Source organism: Herpailurus yagouaroundi, unplaced genomic scaffold, assembly GCF_014898765.1.
Source record: "Herpailurus yagouaroundi ecotype Mexico unplaced genomic scaffold, PumYag 140, whole genome shotgun sequence".
In the NCBI taxonomy this organism is placed as follows: Eukaryota; Metazoa; Chordata; class Mammalia; order Carnivora; family Felidae; genus Herpailurus; species Herpailurus yagouaroundi.
The window spans coordinates 55433782-55454105 of record NW_024412395.1 but is presented as its reverse complement, the minus strand read 5'-3'; the positions used below and the strand labels follow the sequence as shown (position 1 = coordinate 55454105).

The 20324-nt window shown below is 43.5% G+C and overlaps 1 protein-coding gene across 3 annotated transcripts in view; it reads left to right on the top strand.

The window, feature by feature from the left end:
• WIPF1 (WAS/WASL interacting protein family member 1) overlaps positions 1 to 20324 on the top strand; it is a 106192-nt gene that overhangs the window by 29708 nt on the left and 56160 nt on the right. Inside the window, exon 1 of one of the 3 annotated variants that reach the window (XM_040475432.1) lies at positions 19835 to 19854. The exons of the other annotated variants lie outside the window; for them this stretch is intronic. The gene's annotated coding sequence lies outside the window, so the exon portion shown is untranslated. Of the gene's footprint in view, positions 1 to 19834; positions 19855 to 20324 lie in introns of those variants that run through there. 3 annotated transcript variants of the gene reach the window in all.

Sequence of the window (20324 nt, the reverse complement as noted above, 5' to 3'; positions counted from 1 at the left end):
AGAGGAAAAATTCCCAGTGGTTGCCCACGATTGACCAGGAGGAGGGACTCTGAGTCATGTGGACATGAATATGGATTGAGAGGGGTTGTCCATTGTGAAGCGTAGATGAAGACCATGGCTTACCGTGGCCCAAACTGAGTAGCCCTCGGGAGGCTTACCCGTCCTTAGCCCTGATTCCAAAATCCCTAAACCGCCTTCTGCACACTAAATTAGTTTCCTGGGTACCATCACCTCAGAAGAGTATATTCTGGAGAGTGGACATGGCCACTGGAAAGAAATGCCATTATTTATAAATTCCAGTGTGCCCGGCAGCCTCCTGTGAATTTGTAATGTGGGTCAGTCATTTTGGGTCTGATCCCTCTAGCTCTCAGATAAAAGAGAGGTTTTAGGGGGCACCTGGGTGGCTCAGTCGGTTAAGCGTCCGACTTAGGCTCAGGTCACGATCTCACAGTTCATGGGTTCGAGCCCCGTGTCGGGCTCTGTGCTGACAGCTCAGAGCCTGGAGCCTGTTTCAGATTCTGTGTCTCCCTCTCTCTCTGCTCCTCCCCTGTTCACAAGCTGTCTCTGTCTCAAGAATAAATAAACATTAAAAAAAAAAAAAAAGCGAGGTTTTAGGACTTCTGTGACAAAGTTCCTGTGCTCAAAGTGTGGTGCCCTCCCCCTCCCCTGTAATGCCCCTCTTAAGGGTCTTTCCTGAGCAAACCAGCAGCCTCTTCCCAGTGCCGGTCCTACTTCTTCATTCTCCTCCTAAAGCCACAAGCATTATAAAAAGAAAATGATATATAATATGTGGGTCGTATTGGACATTGTAAGACCCTTTTTGGATACTGGTTGTTTTATGGGTTTGTTGTTGTTGTTGTTTTCTTTTGGCCTTTTTTGTGAGGAGGGCATTTTCCCTTAATTCAGAAATATTTACCGAATAACTTCCGTGTGGATCTTTTGTTCTCCTTGGGGACGTGGGCAATAACAATACATTTATGTATGTATAATGAAATAGTATGTTATGTGAGGAAGTAATGAGCACGGTGGGAAGAGAAGTACAGCAGGGCGAGGAGAAGCAGGAATGCCGTGGTGCATGCGGATCAAAGTCTGGTGGTTAGGGGTGGCACTTAGCAGAGGTGAGAGAATTCACCTTGCAGATACCTGGGGGAAACACAAGGGCCTCGAGGCGGGAGCGCGCCTGGCGTATTCCAGGAATCACAGAAGCCAGTGTGATGAGGACAGAGTAAGTGAGGCAGGGAGAAGAGGACGGTGAGATTCTGGAAAGCCTTGTGGCCTTTGTAGGAGGGAGCTTTGGGAGGACTTCAGCAAAGGAGGGCAATGATCTGGCTTTTACCCTCCAGCTACTATATTGAGAATAAACTGTAGGAGAGCAAGAAGAGAAGGTACAGACCAGTTAGGAGGCTGTTGCAATCTTCCCATGAGACATGATGGTGCCTTGGACCAGGGTGGCAGCATTAGCTGTGGTGAGGAGTAATTAGAGTCTGGTTATTTTGTGTTTTTTCAATTTTTTCACCAAAAGTTTTTTTTAGAGAGTGTACAAGAGGGGGAGGGGATGAGAGAGAGAGAGAGAGAGAGAGAGAGAGAGAGAGAGAGAATCTTAAGCAGGCTGCATGCTCAGCACAGAGCCCAACACAGGGCTCAATCCCATGACCCTGGGATCGTGACCTGAGCCGAAATCAAAAGTAGGTCGCTCAACCAACTGAGCCACCCAGGTGCCTTGAGTTTGATTATTTTGAAGGTAGAACGAACAAGATTAATTGTTAAATTGAACAATAATAAGCATGAGAGAGGAGTCAAGAAAGACTACAAAGAAGCAAAGGAAGAAAGGAAATGCCACCCGACTGGGGGAGGCTGTGAGTAGAGCAGGTAGGGGTAGGGGAGAGATATATGGAGTTTATTTGGGGATTTGTTGGGTCCGAGTGGTCTGCTAAACAGACATCGCGTGGAGATGTTGAGTAGGCAGTTAGATATACATGTATGAATGTAGGAGTTAGACTCCTAGAAGAATTCATCTTTCTTAATGGTCTTAATGGTTTCATTTTACTCCTGAATACATCTGTAGCTTCTAAAACTCCTATTAAAAATGCAGAATGGGGGGCACCTGGGTGGCTCAGTCTGACTTTAGCTCAGGTCATGATCTCACAGCTCGTGGGTTCAAGCCCCGCCTCGGGCTCTGTGCTGACAGCTCAGCCTGCTTCGGATTCTGTGTCTCCATCTCTCTCTGCCCAACCGCTACCGCCCCCCCCCCGCCCCCGCTCACACTGTGTCTGTCTGTCAAAAATAAATAAACATTGAAAACAATTTTTAATTTAAAAAAAACACAGAATGAGACTCTGCAGAAGGACTTATTCATGTGACTGATTTCTGGGACTGAAATCAGACAATGTTCACTTGGGTAAACAAGAGTGGAAGGGTCAGTTTTGTTTTAGGCCTTGCGTTTCGCTGCGTAAGCCCCAGTGATTTCATAATTACTTTAAGAAAAAAAAGTTAGCAAAGTGGGCAAAAGCAAGGTTTATTTTTTCAGATGCTCAATATCTAAACAAATCAAGCTTTTCTTTGCATATATGTCAAGACAATTAGAGAAAATATTATGGTTTTCATCTTTTTACATTTACGTAAATATCTTGATAATTGAAATTGCATTTATTGTCATTGAGACAGATGTTAGATCGTTATGTAAGTATTAATGAATTAACCTATGCTAGCTATTTTCCTGGGGGAAAAGAAGGTATGTTATCTTCATTCAATAGGAGGAATTCTGAGTTCTTATGAGTTGGCTGTAAGTCTGCGCAGAACTTCCATTTTAATCTCTAAATTCACTTTTTGTCTGCTTTTTAGTCAGCTTGAGTGAACAACAAGGATCTATTTTTAATTTACGTTTGTTTTTTTTTTTTAACGTTTATTTATTTTTGAGACAGAGAGAGACAGAGCATGAACGGGGGAGGGGCAGAGAGAGAGGGAGACACAGAATCGGAAGCAGGCTCCGGGCTCTGAGCCATCAGCCCAGAGCCCGACGCGGGGCTCGAACTCACAGACCGCGAGATTGTGACCTGAGCTGAAGTCAGAGGCCCAACCGACTGAGCCACCCAGGCGCCCCAAGGATCTATTTTTAAAGTACCTAGATTGGTACACTGGCATTTCCTACCCCAAATACATGCTAAATGTTTTTATTCTTGATCTTGTGCTCGGTTTATAAGAAGAGCATCTATCAAATATGTCTTCATCTTATTAGACTTTTGACCAGCCTATGAGGGAGGCACTGTATGAAGTGGACATTGCCTCAGAGAGGTGAAGTGACCAGACCACAGCCCACAGAGCCAGAATGCAGACCCAAGCCTGTCTGTATCTAAAGCCTTCCCTAATCCACTTTCCAGAAGCATGGAGCAAAGTAGAACAAACCAGAGCATTTTAGTAAAATAATGTAGACCAAGAGACAATGCAGAATGACCTCTTAGATGTATCCAGATACACCTAAAACACTGGGGCTCCAATCAGGAATTTCAGGTAGCTGTTAAACTAATCCTTACAATGAGAGGATACATGGAAAAAAAAAAAAAAGAAGTCTCTTTTTTTTTGTCCTATACCCCATACAGTGGTGGGACTTCTTGGGTGGTATGACACCTGTAGACAGAGAACATACACCTCCATCAAACCTGCAGGGAAACACCCAACCCCAGCTTGCACAGAAGTCTTTTGGTGCCAGCTTGACACAGCTGTCCCAGGCTGCTCCTAGCAGGTGCCTGAGAGCTGGGATACTACAGCCAGCGAGCCTTGAGGAGACCTGGGTGGGGGACTCCAAGAGACTCCAAGACCTCAGCTCAAGGCTCAGAAAGCAGGATTGGGCTCTGTCCCCACAGTAGAAGCCACATGGAGTGCTGAAAGGTGACAGAGTCAACTCCCACACTAGTAACCCTCCACGGGAACCCGGGGGAGGAACAGTTCCCACCCACCTCAGCAGTTGATACTCTTTGCAGTGGTACAGCCATGCTGGTTATTAAAATATTGACAAGCTTCAGTACCAGTTGATGAATCATCACTGATCTCAGAAACTTGAGTGCACCCTTCAATCCCTAAGACCTGTCTCATAATTCAGTAGTTAAGCATTAGTGCCTAGTACAGCATGGGGTGCCCAGGACTCTGAGACATCATTCTGATTGGTTAGTGACTGTGCCTTATTGGCTGTTACATATTTTGAATATAACCCCTGTCCCACCCCACCCCCCAAAAATGGAACAGTGAAGGCATTTCTGTGAGCAGGTGATGCCAAATTTCATTTGGGGTCCAAGAGGGTAAAATTTAAACGTATAATTGGGCTCCACATTCACTGATTCTCTGATATGGGCCTGTTGATAGCATCCTTCACTATCTAGAAGGAAAATCCCCCACAGTAGTTATGAAGGGAAAGGTAGTAATAAGCAGAGGTCAAGCAAGTGGCCCTGAAAACATAATTTTGATTCATGTTTTGAGAGGCCTCCAAGTTTAAGAAGATTGAATTTTGCAGGAATACAATATCTCCCTCTACTTGCTTTCTACTCAAGTCCTACGTAGCATTAGAAAAATGGTTATTACCTCAAAGCATGGCTTATTTGTTCCCATAGATCAGTTGGTGACCACCAGCCCAGGGGAGGTGAAGGGTTCATTATAAGCCAAGCTCCACTAATCCTGATTTATTAGTGCCAAACACTTGCCTTTTGCAGCTGTGGGAACAGTTTTTAAAGTCGATTTATTTCTGAGCTGGACTAACAGTACCGCATGGTTTAAAAACAAACAAACAAAAATGGAATCTTTTGCAAACACAGTAAAGGCCCACACATAGTGGATTCCAGGGGTATGTGAGGAATCCTTGTGCCTATCCACAAAGCATCAGACTGATTTTTGGATGGTGAGAGATATGCTGCATCCTTTAACACAGGAGTTCTTAACCTAAAGTCTGTGAGTTGGCGGTGGGGGGAATAAAACGTCTTTATTTTCACTAACCTCTCACTGAAATTTTGCATTTCCTTCAATTGTGAATGTACCCACAAACCGCAATAGTGTTAGCAGCGCTTGTGGTATCATCACCGATAGAAGTCATAGATATTTTGTCATTAAGTGGTAGGCAGCGTCTTCTTTTTTTTTTTAATGTTTATTTATTTTTGAGAGGGAGAGAGAGTGTGTGCGCCCATGCAGGCAGGGGAGGGACAGAGAGAGGGATACAGAGGATCTGAAGCAGGCTCCACACTGATAGCAGAGAGCCCGATGCAGGGCTTGAACCCACAAACCATGAGACCATGACTTGAGCCGAAGTCAGACGTTTAACCAACTGAGCCACTCAGGTGACCCTATGGTAGGCAGCTTCTAAGATGGCCCTCAATGATTCCTACCTCCTGGAATTAAATATACTTGTGTTTAAATCCTTCCCTTTAAATGTGGGCTAGTTTTAGTGATTCATGTGAACGAGATGCAGCAGAGAGGATAAGATGTCCTTCTGAGATTTAGTTATAAAAAGACTATGGTGTCCATGATGGGGGCTTTCTGTCACTCTCTTGCTCACTCTGAGGGAAGCCAACTACCATGTTTTAAGCTACCTTGAAGAGAGACCCACATGGCAAGGACCTGAAGGAGGCCTTTGACTAATAGTCAACAAGTAAGTACCTCTTCCTCTTGCCAACACATAACTAAGCATAGAAGCAGATTCTCCCCAGTTGAACCTTCAGATGAGAACACAGCCCCAGTTGCCACCTTGATTGCAGTCCTGTGATAGACCTTGAGCCAAAGACACTCAGCTAACCTGTATTCAGATTCCTGACTCACAGAAGCTTTGGTATAATATATTTGTTTGTTTAAGCTACTGAGTTCTGGGGTAATTTGTTGCATAAGAATAGATAACTTATGCTATGACTAGTAAATAGTTGTAGAGATGTAATACTCAGTATGGTGAATATAGACAATATTCTCTTATACTTATCAAACTTGCTAAGAGACTATTAATTATTCCAGCTACTAAAAAGAAAGGATAATTGTATAATGTGATAGAAGTACTAATTATTACTGCAATGGCAGTTATGTTACAATATGTAAATTAACATATTGTACACCTTAAATTTATATAATGTTATATGTCAAATATGATTCAATTAAAAAGTAGGAGTAACTTTTATACAGTACAATTTCAGATATCTCCAAATATCATTTGCCCTCATTATTACTTCAAAATCATAGTCATTATTAGACTGGCCACTAGATCGTACTGTTTAGTGCATTAATAAACAAGCACATATTTTGATTTATAACACATTTGTTTTAGCCATATTGATGCCATGCATCCCCACCACAGAAATCTACCAGTTCTTTTTTTTTTAATTTATTTATCTTGAAAGAGAGAGTGTAAGCACGAGCAGGGGAGGGACAGAGAGAGGGAGAAAGAGAAAATCCATCCCAAGCAGGCTCCACACTGTGAGTGTGGAGCCCAACACAGGGCTGAAACCCACGAACCATGAGATCGTGACCTGAGCTGAAATAAGAGTCAGATGCTTAAACAACTGAGCCACCCAGGTGCCCCCGAAATCTACCAGTTCTTATCTCTTAAAGTCATCAGGCTTTTCAAGTTCATAACTGAAAATTGACCAGTTAACAAGAAATATAAGCTCATAATTGAAAATTGACCAGTTAATAAGAAATATAACGCCTCATGCTAGATGTTATAGTTGTTTCTGCCTTGTGGGGTTTGTAGTTAAAAGCTCAAATCACAAACTTATCAGCTCTGTAACCTCTGGAAAATTTAAGTGAAGACAATAATGTCTTTATAGGCAGAGGTGATATCTAAATATCAAACAGCTGATAGGCACAAGTGCTAACCAGTCAGAATATACACCAGCCTAAGAAACATCCAGTGAACAGCATCAGTCTGCTCATAGAGTGAGGGTTCGATGAGTTCAGGTGTGCAGCCGCCATGTTTCAGGCCCGTCCGATGAGCAGCCTTGACTGGGATGCTGTTCTCCCCACCCTGCCCAGTAGACTACTTTCAAGCACAGGCATAGCTCATGTGTCAGCTCCTCTGTGACGCCTTCCATGTCCATTGCTCTGCCCACTCCCACGGCACCTTGTGTAGCCCGTCACCGCCCAGTCACATGCATTAGCATTTGTTCACATGCCTTCCTGTCCACTTCCCCCCGCAGAATGAATCCCTCATTTCTTACCTTGGTTCTTTCCCCCCTGCTGCTCCAGTACCTGGCAACGTGCCTGGCCACAGTACATTCTTAGTAAATGTTGGCTCGATGAGAGGATGGTAAATCAATGCTGAATATTTTAATGGTTCCAGTAGAAAAAAATATCTGTTCTAGATGTAAGCAGGGATCTTAAGAATAGAGTAATACTCACATGTGAGTTTTTGCCTTTGTCTATAAAACAGCTTATTCTCACTTGGTGTCATGAAGATAAAACAATTTAGAACAATAATGGTTTCGTTTTCAAATATATTCTCATACTATTTTTCCCTTTATTTTTTCACTCTGGTAACAATGGTTTGTTGCTTCCATAGGTTATCAGCCCATTCTAAAGAAATGGCTTATGGGTCAAGACCACGGGTCCAGACAACTAGATTCTAGTTCGAACTCAAATATGTTTCCCAGGTCACTACATCTCTCTGAGCTTTGGTTACTTTATTTATAAACTGAAACAGTTTGCTCAGTGACCTCTAAAGTACTTGCCATTTCTAAAATTCTAAAGTATGTCATGGCTTCAAGGGCTTGAGGTGGGGACTGTTGCTCATAGGCTCTTTTGCTCCTGTTTGTAAGTGACCCATCTGCACTTTTCTTAGGAACGTAGAGTTTAAATGTAGGCTCTGTTACGACCCACTGAAGAAACCAAATTAAGATAAAGATTTTCTAAAACTGTAATATTCAGTGTTGGCGAGCGTATGGTGAATGGGGCATTCATTCTTTCACGAGGCCAGAGGGAGTATAAGCCTTCCCCGTGGACCATTTGCGCTGCGTATCAAGAGAGTTTAAATTGTTCAAACTCTTTGATCCAATACTTCTTTTTCTATTGCATAAACCTAACTGAACACAAGAATTTGCGTATAAGGATGTTGATATTAGCACATTTATAAAAGCAAAGTAAGAAATAAAGTAAATGACCAGCCACAGGAGAACGTTCAATAAATTGGTGTCGAAATTCCATGCAGTCATTAAAAAATCATGTTTTCAAAGAGTATTTAGCGGTAGGAAAGGCTAACAGAACCTGGATTCAAAACTGCGTATTTATCATCTTCATTTTGAAACATTTTATATGTATCAAGACCAGAAGGAAATATTCCAAAAAGTTAACATGTACTTCTAGTAGGATTATACGTAATTTCTCTCCTTTAAATTTGAGTTCAGCATTTCCCACAATAGACTGGTGCTGGTGTAATACTGTTACAAAACGGTCGTTTAAAACGGGTTAAAGACCTGTCAGGTGCAAAGCAGTGTGCTGGTGCTGTCAGTTTGGAAAGATGAGAAGAGTGACACCTAGTGTCTGAGAACACCGTCTTGCAAGTACCGTAGACATAAATAAATACCCACTTGGCGGCAATGGGGATTGATGCCGTGAACAAGTTGCCAGCAGTGAAATATGATCAGACGGAGGAGGAGGCCATGGTTCGTATTTCTCAGGCACCTTCAGGCTCTGGGGGACCCTGCAGCGCCGCCTATAGGTCAGCCAGTGTGCGCATGCGTGTTGCCATCCCTTGGCCTGACGGACACAGAATCCTGGGAAGACCTTCCAAGAAGCCATCTTTGCCGTGTCTGTTTCTATTTTGGTGATATTTAAGATGTTCTTTTGAGGCGTTATTTTAACGATGATCTCGGGATACAATATATCATTATTCAAAAATAGGACACGGTGTGTTTACAAAGACAGTATGTCCCGTAGATTCTGCAGAAGGTCGTAGAAGTATGGCTATACAGTATAATTACTGGAAGCTCTTTCTGGCGTGGCGGTGTGTGCAGACCGAGTCTTTCCCTACTTAGTAGAGGTTCCTGAGAGCTGGAACGGGGCGGAGTCTTCGTCAGCTTCCAGAGCTCAGTAGTAGTTCCTGGCACACAGTAAGCATTAAATAGTTCTTGAATTAATAAATGTATGCTTACGTTACTAAGATTCATAATGAGCGGAACCAAGAAAAATGCTAGTTGTGAGGCAATAGGGAGCAAGCAATAGACCCCCTGTCAGGCCTCCTTAATAGGGGAGCTTTATTGTAAGGATGGGCAATAACACAGGATACTCAGGACTACCCCACAGGGAGGCACATGCTGGATGGGCTCTGGAACCCTGCCCAATTGGAGTTCAAATTGTGTCTGGGCCACTTATGAGCTGTGTAGCCTTGGTCAAGTTACTTAGCTTCTCTGTGCTTCAGTGCCATCATCAGCGTCATCATCATCATCATCATCATCAAGAGTCATTGTGAAAATTGAATGAATGAATAGTTGTAAAATTCCTAAAATGATCCTTAGCACAAGGTAAGGGCACAATAAATGCTAGCTATTATTGTTACCGTTAGCTTTGCTACTGTTAGAGTTATTAAAGACTACAGTACAGTTTAGGTACCTGAAAAATCACGATGTGCCCTCAGTCCCAGGAGACGGATCATCTCCTCTCTTATGTCCACCAGTTAACTGGCTATTCCTGTCTCCTCTCATTTCTCTGGTATGACTGACTGCCTACCTGTCCCCACGATTCCCATTTCATACTTCTGAGACGAGGAGGAAACAGACTGCCTTGTTCGAGCAGAGCAGGCTTTTTCACACCCGGCCATCTCACAGCGTGCTCTCCAGCAGGAAGACTTGGGCCGGGGTCCTGCCCTCATCCAGTTGGCCTTGACTGGGGTGGGGTCAGCTGCATCTGATCTCAGCAGGGGAATGTGGGCACAAAGGAAGCCCTTGTAACCGTGAATTTTAAATTATTCAGCAAAGAGGGCTTGCAGAATAAAGAAAGGGTAGAAAAACAAAACGGAAAAGCAGCTTAACCCTTTGGAGAGACAAGATGACTTTTGGCATTTTCCACCTGGCACACTGATTCGTTTTCTAAGGCCCGTTTGTTACTGTTCAGATCCATAAAGGAAATTGTGTGACTAAGAACGGTGGAGATGAGGTGAAACCTCAGAGGCCTTCACCGAATCTCTGCCTTTGTGGGCCATGACCTTCCCACCTCTGTGGCGTTCACGTTGCAGCTTGTCTACGTTGTGATGTCTTGCTCAGTTCCCTTTGTGCCAAGGACCGGCCAAGAAACCACAGTGTGGTGTGTAAACTACACATGGAAATGCCGATGGGCCTTCTGATTAGCTCCATAGCGGAAGGATACCTTTGGGGAAAGCTCACAGGGAGAACATTAATGTCAAAGTTTCACGTTCTCCTAGACCGTACTCGTCTCACTGTCACTGCCATGGATCTGCATCTTTTCACCCCTCCTCACATCCTCAAGGTGATCAGGACAATGCCATTTCATTCCCTGGAACAATAATAATAATAGTTAACATTTATTGTGCCATTACTATGTGCTAAGGATCATTCTGGGCACTTTTGTTTTCACTTTAAGACCACCCTAGAAGTTGAGTTGAGTCAAGTCTGGTAGAAATGGCTGTTTGCTCCAATGCCTGTGTAGCTCTGCGTAAAACACACAGCAGGACACAGGTAGATGAACCTTTGGGTGGGGATGGGGGGGGGTAGTCAGCACTCACAGACTATGCAAGATCATTTCTGGGCCACCTCTCTTTTTTGTAGATGCCTATGATTTGGTATTTCTTTGGGCCAGAAAATAGCACTGGAAACACTGAACAGAAAGCATTCTATCCCTTATTACCCAATGTGTTTTTTCCAGAGCGTCCCAAAAGGTTATGTTGGGTTTTATGAGCTGCAGAGGATTGCTGACTGGTGCACCACCTAGAAAGACAAATGGCAAAAACTGCAGAGCTTGGAGCTGCCCTTGTAAGTCGGCTACTGAGCTGAGACAAAATCTCTGCTTCCTGTGCCCAGCTTGAATATTATGGCCAGCACTGGAAGAAGGAAAAGCATCATTTAAAACATTTTAATTGTCACCACATGTGATCTGGGTACTGAATGTTTTGAACTGAAAATCTCACTACCCAACTGAAAGTCAACAACACACACTTCTGATACTAAAGGTCGTCACTCTTTCCTGTCTTCCCTTCACAAAACTGGAAATCAAATAAAATAACTAGGTCTTCTGCTGTGAGGTGCATTTCCTCGAGTGATCAAAACCAAAGGGCCTTTGGGCATCTTGACCCAATTAGCAACAAAGATGTCAAAATAGCAGTACAAAACAGGACTGAGAAAACAGTTTTAGCCTTCTGCTGATACCTACGTCTAGTGACCTTCTCAAATAAGGTTATTTGAAAATAAAATAAGGATCATTTTAAGATTTTGGTAGCAACCATTGCCTATTCTTTCAGAAAAGTAGCTGTTTTTACAGAAAGCTCCAAATGGTTTTTAAAACCAAATAGAATGTGATGTTTGTCGATGATGTGTTCACTTCATTTGAAGAGTATTGTTAAGTGCCCGGGAGTTGAAAATTCAGTATTGGTCATCTTTTAAAGATTGTAGATGGATTTTAGCCCACGATGCACACAGGAAACAACTGTTTTAGATGCCCTGCTCCTCTCTTAGCTCTGTAAAGACACCACTGTGGGAGGAAAACCCATGGAAAGCCTCCAGTGATGGAGAGACCATGTGTGAGAGGCTCAGAATTAGCTTCTGATCTCCCAGTGGCTTCAGGAAGGAACATCAGACTTAACCATTCCGGCCGAGGTCCAGGGCGCCCCTCCCTGTCTCAAGGAGAGAACAGTGTGAAGAAGTCCTCTTATATACACGTCATTCTGTGTCTGAAGCATTGTGGGGTGGGATATATTCTGTTATTCCATCCTGACCCCAGGATGGATAACCCTGCCCTTTCATCCCCTTTGGCACAAAACAGACTCACTAGATAATCGCCACCCTTCAGTTTTCCGGCGTGTGTGTGTGTAGCTACAGCCAAGGTAAACTGGTCTCTCAGGTTTCTTTTGAGTTGAAATTAGCTGAGCTGTTTGTTTCCTCTGAGCCATATACTGATGCTTTTTGAACTATCTTTGTGTTTGAGGGATTTTTTTTTTTTCATGGTATCAGCACACCACTTCCTCCAGGTCATTACTTTGAAACAGTTTTGCAGAGGGAGCTATCCCTGCTGGCCAGCAGCCTAAGCAAGCAAAGCAATGATGGAGGGATGGCCACAGACCTTTACAGTGCATTTCATGTTTGTGCATGACTTCATGAAATGACTTCTCATCCACTCATCTTGGCAGATAGGGTGGGCTGGCATCTGATCTTGCCAGCCAGAAACTGCACTTTGTCAATATCGGGCACTGGCTCCCCCGTTTGAATGATTCTCAAAGTTGAGGCTAAAATAATGTCCTCAGATGACCCTTTGCGACTGTCTCTTTCTGAGAATTCCATGGAACTCTTTTTTGAATGTGGATTTCTACTTAATCTTTGGTACTTTCAGATGATACTTTTTGGAAAATGCAAGTTTGAGTAAAACCACTCTTAACTTTCCTTTTATTATACTTTAAATATTTTTATTAATGAACGACCTGTGAATGTCAATACACAAACATATACAGTGCTTTTACTAATATGTTTTATAAATATTATTCCCTTTTCCATAGATTCATAAGTTTCTTTTATCATGAAGATAATAATAGTTTATAGTATCTCAAGGGTAAATCCTAAACCTTTAAGTACTTTACTTTTGTATTTATGTTAAGGAAAATAGAATGAGAGATTTAAAATATATAATCTTATTGGGGCGCCTGGGTGGCTCAGTCATTTAGGTGTCTGACTTCAGCTCAGGTCATAATCTCACCATTCATGAGTTTGAGCCCCGCATCAAGCTCTGTGCTGACAGCTCGGAGCCTGGAGCCTGCTTTGGATTCTCTGTGTCCCTCTCTCTCTCTCTCTCTGCCCCTCCCATGCTTATACTCCGTGTCTCTCGCTGTGTCTCAAAATTAAGTAAACATTTAAACAATTAAAATATATAACTTTGTTAAGTTCATAGTGATTTTTAATATTCCCAGACTTCTGCACATTACAAAACTGATTTCACTTTTATTAAATTCTGAACTTCTATTTTTAAGAGTGCTTTTGTGGGGAGTAGCAGGGGTGGGAGGAGTTACACTTAAGGAAAATAATCACTGAGGTGACCTAGTCCTTTCATGGACTTTATTTTTGTAAAAACCCAAAATTCTAGCAGCGCAGTAATGTGTACCGGTTACTTTCCTGAGTAACGTTGTGTATGATACAGTCATATTATAATTTAAATCTTTTTTAAAAGCTGCATTTTAAGTAAAAAAAAATTGCAAGATTGTATTTTTATTTTTAATTTTTTTAACATTTATTTTTGAGAGAGACAGAGACAGAATGAGAGTGGGTTAGGGACAGAGAGAGAGGGAGACACAGAATCTGAAGCAGGTTCCAGGCTCTGAGCTGTCAGCACAGAACCCGAAGCAGGGCTCAAACTTACAAACTGAACTGTGAGATCCTGAGCCAAAGTCAGACACTCAACCGACTGAGCCACCCAGGCACTCCAATGTTTATTTATTTTTGAGAGAGAGAGATAAAGAGAGAGAAAGCACGAGCAGGGGAGGGTCAGAGAGAGAGGGAGACACAGAATCTGAAACAGGCTCCAGGCTCTGAGCTGTCAGCACACAGCCCGACACGGGGCTCGAACTCACGAAACACGAGGTCATGACCTGAGCCAAAGTCAGACGCACAACCAACTGAGCCACCCAGGAGCCCCTCAAGATTTTATTAAGTAACCTCTATACCCAAATTGGGGCTCAAACACACAACCCCAAGATCAAGAGGTGCGTGCTCCACCGACCGAGCCAGCCAGGTACGCCTTCAAGTCGGCATTTTTGAAACTGAGGATATACACGTCACCGACAGTAATCTTTAACGACTCCAGAGTAGAACGTGTATTGCTCTTGTTCTCCATTGCTTAACCTTTTGTGTGTTGCTTATGCCTGTAAAGATTTTGAGATACTTCATCTTTTTGTATCTCTCAGCATTATTTAGAAGCTCATCTATATTTTCAAGATATGAGGGGGGAACAAAGCCGAAGAAGGAACCCTTATCTCTGCGGTGTGCAGTTAGAGGTTGAAGGGAATTCAGCGGACACTGCTAGGGAAGGATGCTAAACATGTGCCTCCACAGAGGATTTTGTACGAGGCAGGAAGAAGTTTCAGAGGAGTAGAAAGGTGTGTGTACAGAAGCCATTGTACTTTGGAAAAGGAACTTTCACACCGGTCATCTTCATATTGGTTCTCCGTGAGCTCCCTGCCGACGAGAGCTGGATACTCAGAGTGTTTTCGGTGTGGTGTTCAGTTTTGCTGAAGCTTCAGTTGACTCTTGGCACGGCTGTCTTTTGCGTCACAGTGTCATCCTCATCTTGTGGTGACCGAACTTGGGCATAATGATAGGTATCGTGGTTTTGTTTCCTCACTTGCTCAGAGAAAAATCAGACCTTGCTTCAAAGCCTGTTTTCTTTCAGTTCACTATGCACCCCCTCCGAAAACATTCTCAGACCATTGCTGTTCTCTCTGTTTGCTCCTTAACCGCGAGAATAAAGCAGCCTGGAAAATCAGCGCTGTTTTCTATTCCCCAGGTGGGTGAGACCACCCCAAAGGGCTTTGGGGCATCTTCTTAGTGCCCTAGAAGAGAAGTCCTGTTCTCTGCCTTGGAGGGTTTTGAGACAAGTGGCTTCCTATCCTCCTCCTGGGAGGGATGGCGACAAGCCTACTGATGGGCAGTGAGCCCATCCGGGTGAATGAAAACAAAGCAGTGAGCATAAAATCTATTTACTAATCCCTATTTCTCTTTAAATTTTAGGAGAAACAGTATTTTTAGGAAGTTGCTGGGGCATTTTTTTTTTCCTGAATTTGTGTTCCTTGAATCTAGCGATGTTTGGAAATGCACAAAAATGCGGCAGCACTGGTGAATGAGAATGGGACCGTCACAAATCAGGTGGATCAACACCAGCTTTTTGAAATGGTCCTGAGGGGATTTGAAACCTAGCTGTAGAATGATATAAAACAGAGTTACTGGAATTACTAGTACCCAACTTTTCTCAACTGTCAAATAGGGTAAATTCTTCATTCTCACATTGCATTGAATTATCCCTCTGTGAACAGAAAGAGCCACTTTTCCTGCTCTGTTTCCTCCTTTATGAAGCAGCACTAACCATGGAGACACTTAGCTCACTTAGTCACGATAGCTGACACTGTTGAGTGTTTAGTATGCTGCAGGCACTTTACCCCACAGTGGCTGCCTTTCTCACTTAGATGCATCAAACACCTTCTGAGTGGAACTGTAGGGAATTGGCAAGGAGAGGGAGAGGGTACTGTAGGAAATGGGCAAGAGCCTTTGACTTGGGAAGACCCAGTGGAAAGGAGGCCAGAGGATGGCATGCCAGCCCAGGTCCTCGGGTGAATCATCAGGTACCGAACTGTGGTTACTTTGAATGATCTATGCTCAGAAGTGGTTTTGGTCACCAAGTTTTTAATCACTAAAGAAAAAAATTCTGAATTAGATTTCTAAGTGTTTATTTATTTTGAGAAAGAGAGAGAGAATGCAAGCAAGCAGGGGAGGGGCAGAGAGAGAGGGAGGGAGAGAATCGCAAGCAGGCTCCACACCATCAGTGCAGAGCCTGATGTGGGGCCCAAGCCCATGAACCAAGAGACCACGACCTGAGCCGAAACCGAGTCAGACGCTTAACCGACTGAGCCACCCAGGCGTCCCTCTAAATTAGATTTGACTTCTTCCGAAATATTTGTTTAATGGCTGGTGAAGACAGTGAAAATAAAGGAAGCTTCGGAGACTCATTGGGTCAGCCCACATCGCTCCTTAGTTCCTGGGAACTTTTGTCTTGTGAAGATGGAATGAGGTGACTCAGGGTCATAATGACTGTTTTCTGTACTCGGACTTTAGAGCTTCGCACACGGATGCATGTGTGTAACAATAAGCAAGCATTCCTACTTCTGCCTTTGAGGTAGATGTGTCACAGTGAGATGGGCCCAGACTTCTGGCACCCTCCTCCCGACCTTAAGACGGAGACATTTCTGGAAACGGTGAAAATTCTCACAGGCCACACAAAATTAGCCACTGTCACCATCTCAGAAAATTCTTATGAAGGCGTATATCTGTCGGCAATAGAGGCTGTCCTTAATTTATCAAATTTGCTTTATTGGTGTACAGAAAGGGTCACTGTTTACCCATCCAGTCCTTCAAAGGTTAGGACATTTTATTTTGTCTATGGAAAGTCGTGGAACTTTTAAGTAATCTTTAGGTTCAAAAATGGAAGAAATAAGGAAAAGAATAAAACCTTGTGATTAAAAAATCCGGATAACAGACAATGAATGGCGGAATATTTGCTAATAATGGAGAAGACAAGAAATATATGAAACACTGCCAGCCTCACTAATAAAAGAAATGAAAATCAAAACTGTCCATACGTATAATTTTCATCTATCAAATTGGTAAATATTTTTAAAAGTGCTAATAATAGAACATATTGAAAAGAAATGAAGGCACCCAGGGGGGTGCCTGGGTGGCTCAGTGGGTTAAGCATCTGACTTCAGCTCAGGTCATGATCTCATGGTTTGTGGGTTTGAGCCCCACTTTGGGCTCTGGGCTGACAGCTCAGAGCCTGGAGCCTGTTTCGGATTCTGGGTCTCCCTGTCTCTCTGGCCCTTCCCCACTTGTGCGCTCTCTCTCTCTCTCTCTCTCTCTCTCTCTCTCTCAAAAATAAAATAAAAACATAAAAAAAAATTTTTTAAAGAAAAGAAATGAAGTAGGTACTAATGGGATAAGAAATGCTACTGCTGTGAGAAAACAGTTTAACAATATGTATCAGGATCATTAAAAGAGAAACCTTTGTATCTTCCATTCCAGTAATTGTACTGTAACACATGTATCCTGAGAAAATAATCTGAAATGACTACAAATATTTAGTCTGTTAACCTGCTAGGATTTGTAACAGCGAAATTGGATGCAATTTAAATGTTTAACAATGAAAATTAGCTACATAGGTAATAGACCACACATAAAATGAAATATTCAACTATTAAAATTGCATTAGGAGAATATTTAATAATATGAGCAAGTGTGAAAAAAGGATATAAAACTACATATATACAGTAGGATCCCATTTTATTATTTTTTTTATTTGAGAGAGAGAGAGAATGTGAGTGGGAGAGAGGAGCTGAGGGAGAGAGAGAGAGAGAGAGAGAGAAAGAGAGAATCTCAAACAGGTTCATGCTCAGTATGGAGCCCAATCTGGAGCTCAATCCCATGAGCCTGAGATCATGACCTGAGCTGAAATCAAGGGTCAGATATTCGACCGACTGAGCCACTGAGGCACCCCAGTATGATCCTATTTTAGACACACACACACACACACACACACACACACACACACAGAGGAAAAAAAGACTGGAAGCAAATTCCAAAATGTTAACTGGTTTCTTTGAGTACTATGGGTCATTTAAAAATTTATTTATATTTTCTAAACATTTCCATGTATGAATTTTTAATAAGGAAAAAGATATATTAAGTGGAGGAAGGAAACTATAAAAGGTAAGAGAAACTTAAGGAAATTACCCCCAGACTGTGTGATTCTGCCATAGGATCTCACTACAGCCCTATATATTCTTTTTCTTTTTCTTTTTTTTTAATTTGAGAGAAAGAATGATGGGGGGAGGAGCAGAGAGAGAGAGAGAGAGAGAGAGAGAGAGTCAGTCTCAAGCAGGCTCCACTCTAGGCTCAATCCCACAACCCTGAGATCATGACCCAACATCAATCAACTGAGCCACGCAGGTGCCTCTGTATTCTTTTGTCTCAACAAAACGCCCACTAATTCAATATCATTTGGGTGAACAGCTCCTCTTTCTTTCAAAACAACATGTTTCTTCCTTCCATGTTGATGAGATCATCTTATCGTGCGGAAGGGACAGAAGCCACTCAGGGTCCTGAGTGGGGAAATTGCAGGGCAGCCTAGCGGCAGGGGGTAGAGGCTGAGGCCGGAGTGTACCAGAGTAATGAAGCCCTCACCCCTCCATCGTCTCTGAGGCCTTTCCTTTGAAGACTTGGAAATGAAGTCTGGTTAGTCACGCTATGAATTAAGTAGACGTTTGTGGGCTGGCCTGGCAGGATGCCCTCAAGTATGATTGTATGGAAATGGTTCTCAAACCAAAATGCCTACCCCCACCTAAGGACTTCAGAGCACTGTGCACTTAAATTGGAGTGGGCCCGAATTAGGCCTCCTTCAGGAGGTCAGCTTCGTGAGGCTACTCCGTGTAAGGTGAGCCGGGCTGAAACGAACACCTGGGCTGCACAATTCAGGGGATAAATTCGTTTTCCTTCCACCGTGTCATCAGCTCAGATACGAATGTGAACTCCACGTGCGTGGAGAGCTTTGTCTGTTTGATCGCTCTCGTGTCACCGGCAGTCCTTGTCACGTGATGGGTAGAAGGTCTCTGTTGGATGACTGCTGTGCGTCGGAGCCCTAGCGATGGCCCTGCTCACTAGGTAGCCATGCAGGCAGGGACACACACGTAGTGTAAGTAGATAAAAGGATCGTAGAAAATATTTTTTATTTCTAGAAAGCAAGTCCCTGTTTCGTGTCTCTCTTTTTGGCTGAGAAGACTGGCTGAGATGTTGCGTGTGAGGCCAGGTCAAGGGTAGGAAAGGCGGTGATGGCACAGGGTCAAGTTGGAGAAGCTAATCTGAAGGAAGACAGCCCCGGGGCTGGAGAGGGGCCGCGCTCAGCCTGGCAGGGGCTGTTGGCAGAAGTGGAGGTTATGCTAGCAGGCTGTTCTTGACCTTAGCCACAGTCCCCAGGCAGCTACTTATTTGCCTTGCCTAAAACACAACTGCCTCCTAGGAGCCAAGAGTAACAAGCAGCCTGGGCTCGGGGGGGTTTGGCTGTTTGTTTGTTTTGTTTTATTTTTTATTTTTTTAATGGTGGTCGGGATGAGGCAGGGAGAGGCCATGGAGATATTTTTTTTCTTTTTTAACTCTGCCCATTTATCTTCCTGAGGGTGTCCTACAAAAATATAAACCACATGTAGTTCTTATACCTCAAATATTTGTGGTTTGTTATTCCCAAACTAGTCATTACTTATTTATCTTGTTTTTTCTTTCACTGAAAAATAATTGACGTGCAATCTTGTAACCGTTTCAGGTGCACTAGTCGATATTTAAATGTAGTTGTGGAGTTGTTTTTTACGTAAACCGCCAACTGATCAATCATACTGTCAGAATGGTTCTGAAGCAGAATAAAATGGTCCAAGGCTGAGTTAAGCAGTTCCATGAGCCAGGGGAAGGAGTCATGTGGTCAGCACTGAGCAAAGGGAACGAAACAAAACAAAAGCAAAACATGTGAACGCACACACCCCTTGTGATCATGCCCTTTCCTGATCCTATGGCCCCTGCACCCATATTTGGAGTTGAGAGAACTACGTGCATGCACTTGGTCCCATAGGAATCACTTTCCATTGTCTTTCCCATGTCCTGGTAGGGTAGCCATCCCACCAGAGACAACCTGGATGTGTTTTCCCGACAGTCTGTTTTCCCAGGCATTTGGAGAATCCAGAGCAGCCAAATGGGAGGCAGAAAGTTCTTGGAGTAGCAGAATCCCCCCGGGAATCTGGGGTCACTGAAGTAGAATAAATTCTGTTTCAGCCAAGCCACTGAGAGAAGCAGAGTCAGCTAAGAAACAGGAGAAGGAAGCACCGTGCGTCTGTGACCTGTTTGGAAATAAGTGCACAATTCCCTCCCTGGACTGTAGGTGAGCGGCTGTGGTCCCCGTGGCTCCTTTCTCTCCCTCCTGGGCTACATGAGCAGAACCATCAAACTGCATCCCTGACTATAAGCCCAGGAACAGTGGCCCTCAGCCTTGTGTGACTCTGCACCCACTCCACTATTTTCCAGTGCTGACTTCACAACCTTCAGTGAAACTGCATCAGTGAAATAATCTGACCTGACAGATAATTTCCTCCAAAATCTATATTATCTTTACCTGCAATTAAAACGAGAACTAGGGGCGCCTGGGTGGCTTAGTCAGTGAAGCGTCTGACTCTCAACTGCAGCTCAGTTGTCATCTCACGGTTTGTGAGTTCAGGCCCCGAGCGGGGCTTCATGCTGGTGCCGCAGTCAGTTTGGGATTCTCTCTCTGCCCCTCCCCCACTCGTTCTCTCCTTCTCTCCTTCTCTCTCTCTCCTCTTTCTCTTTCAAAATACATAGACTTTAAAAAGGAGA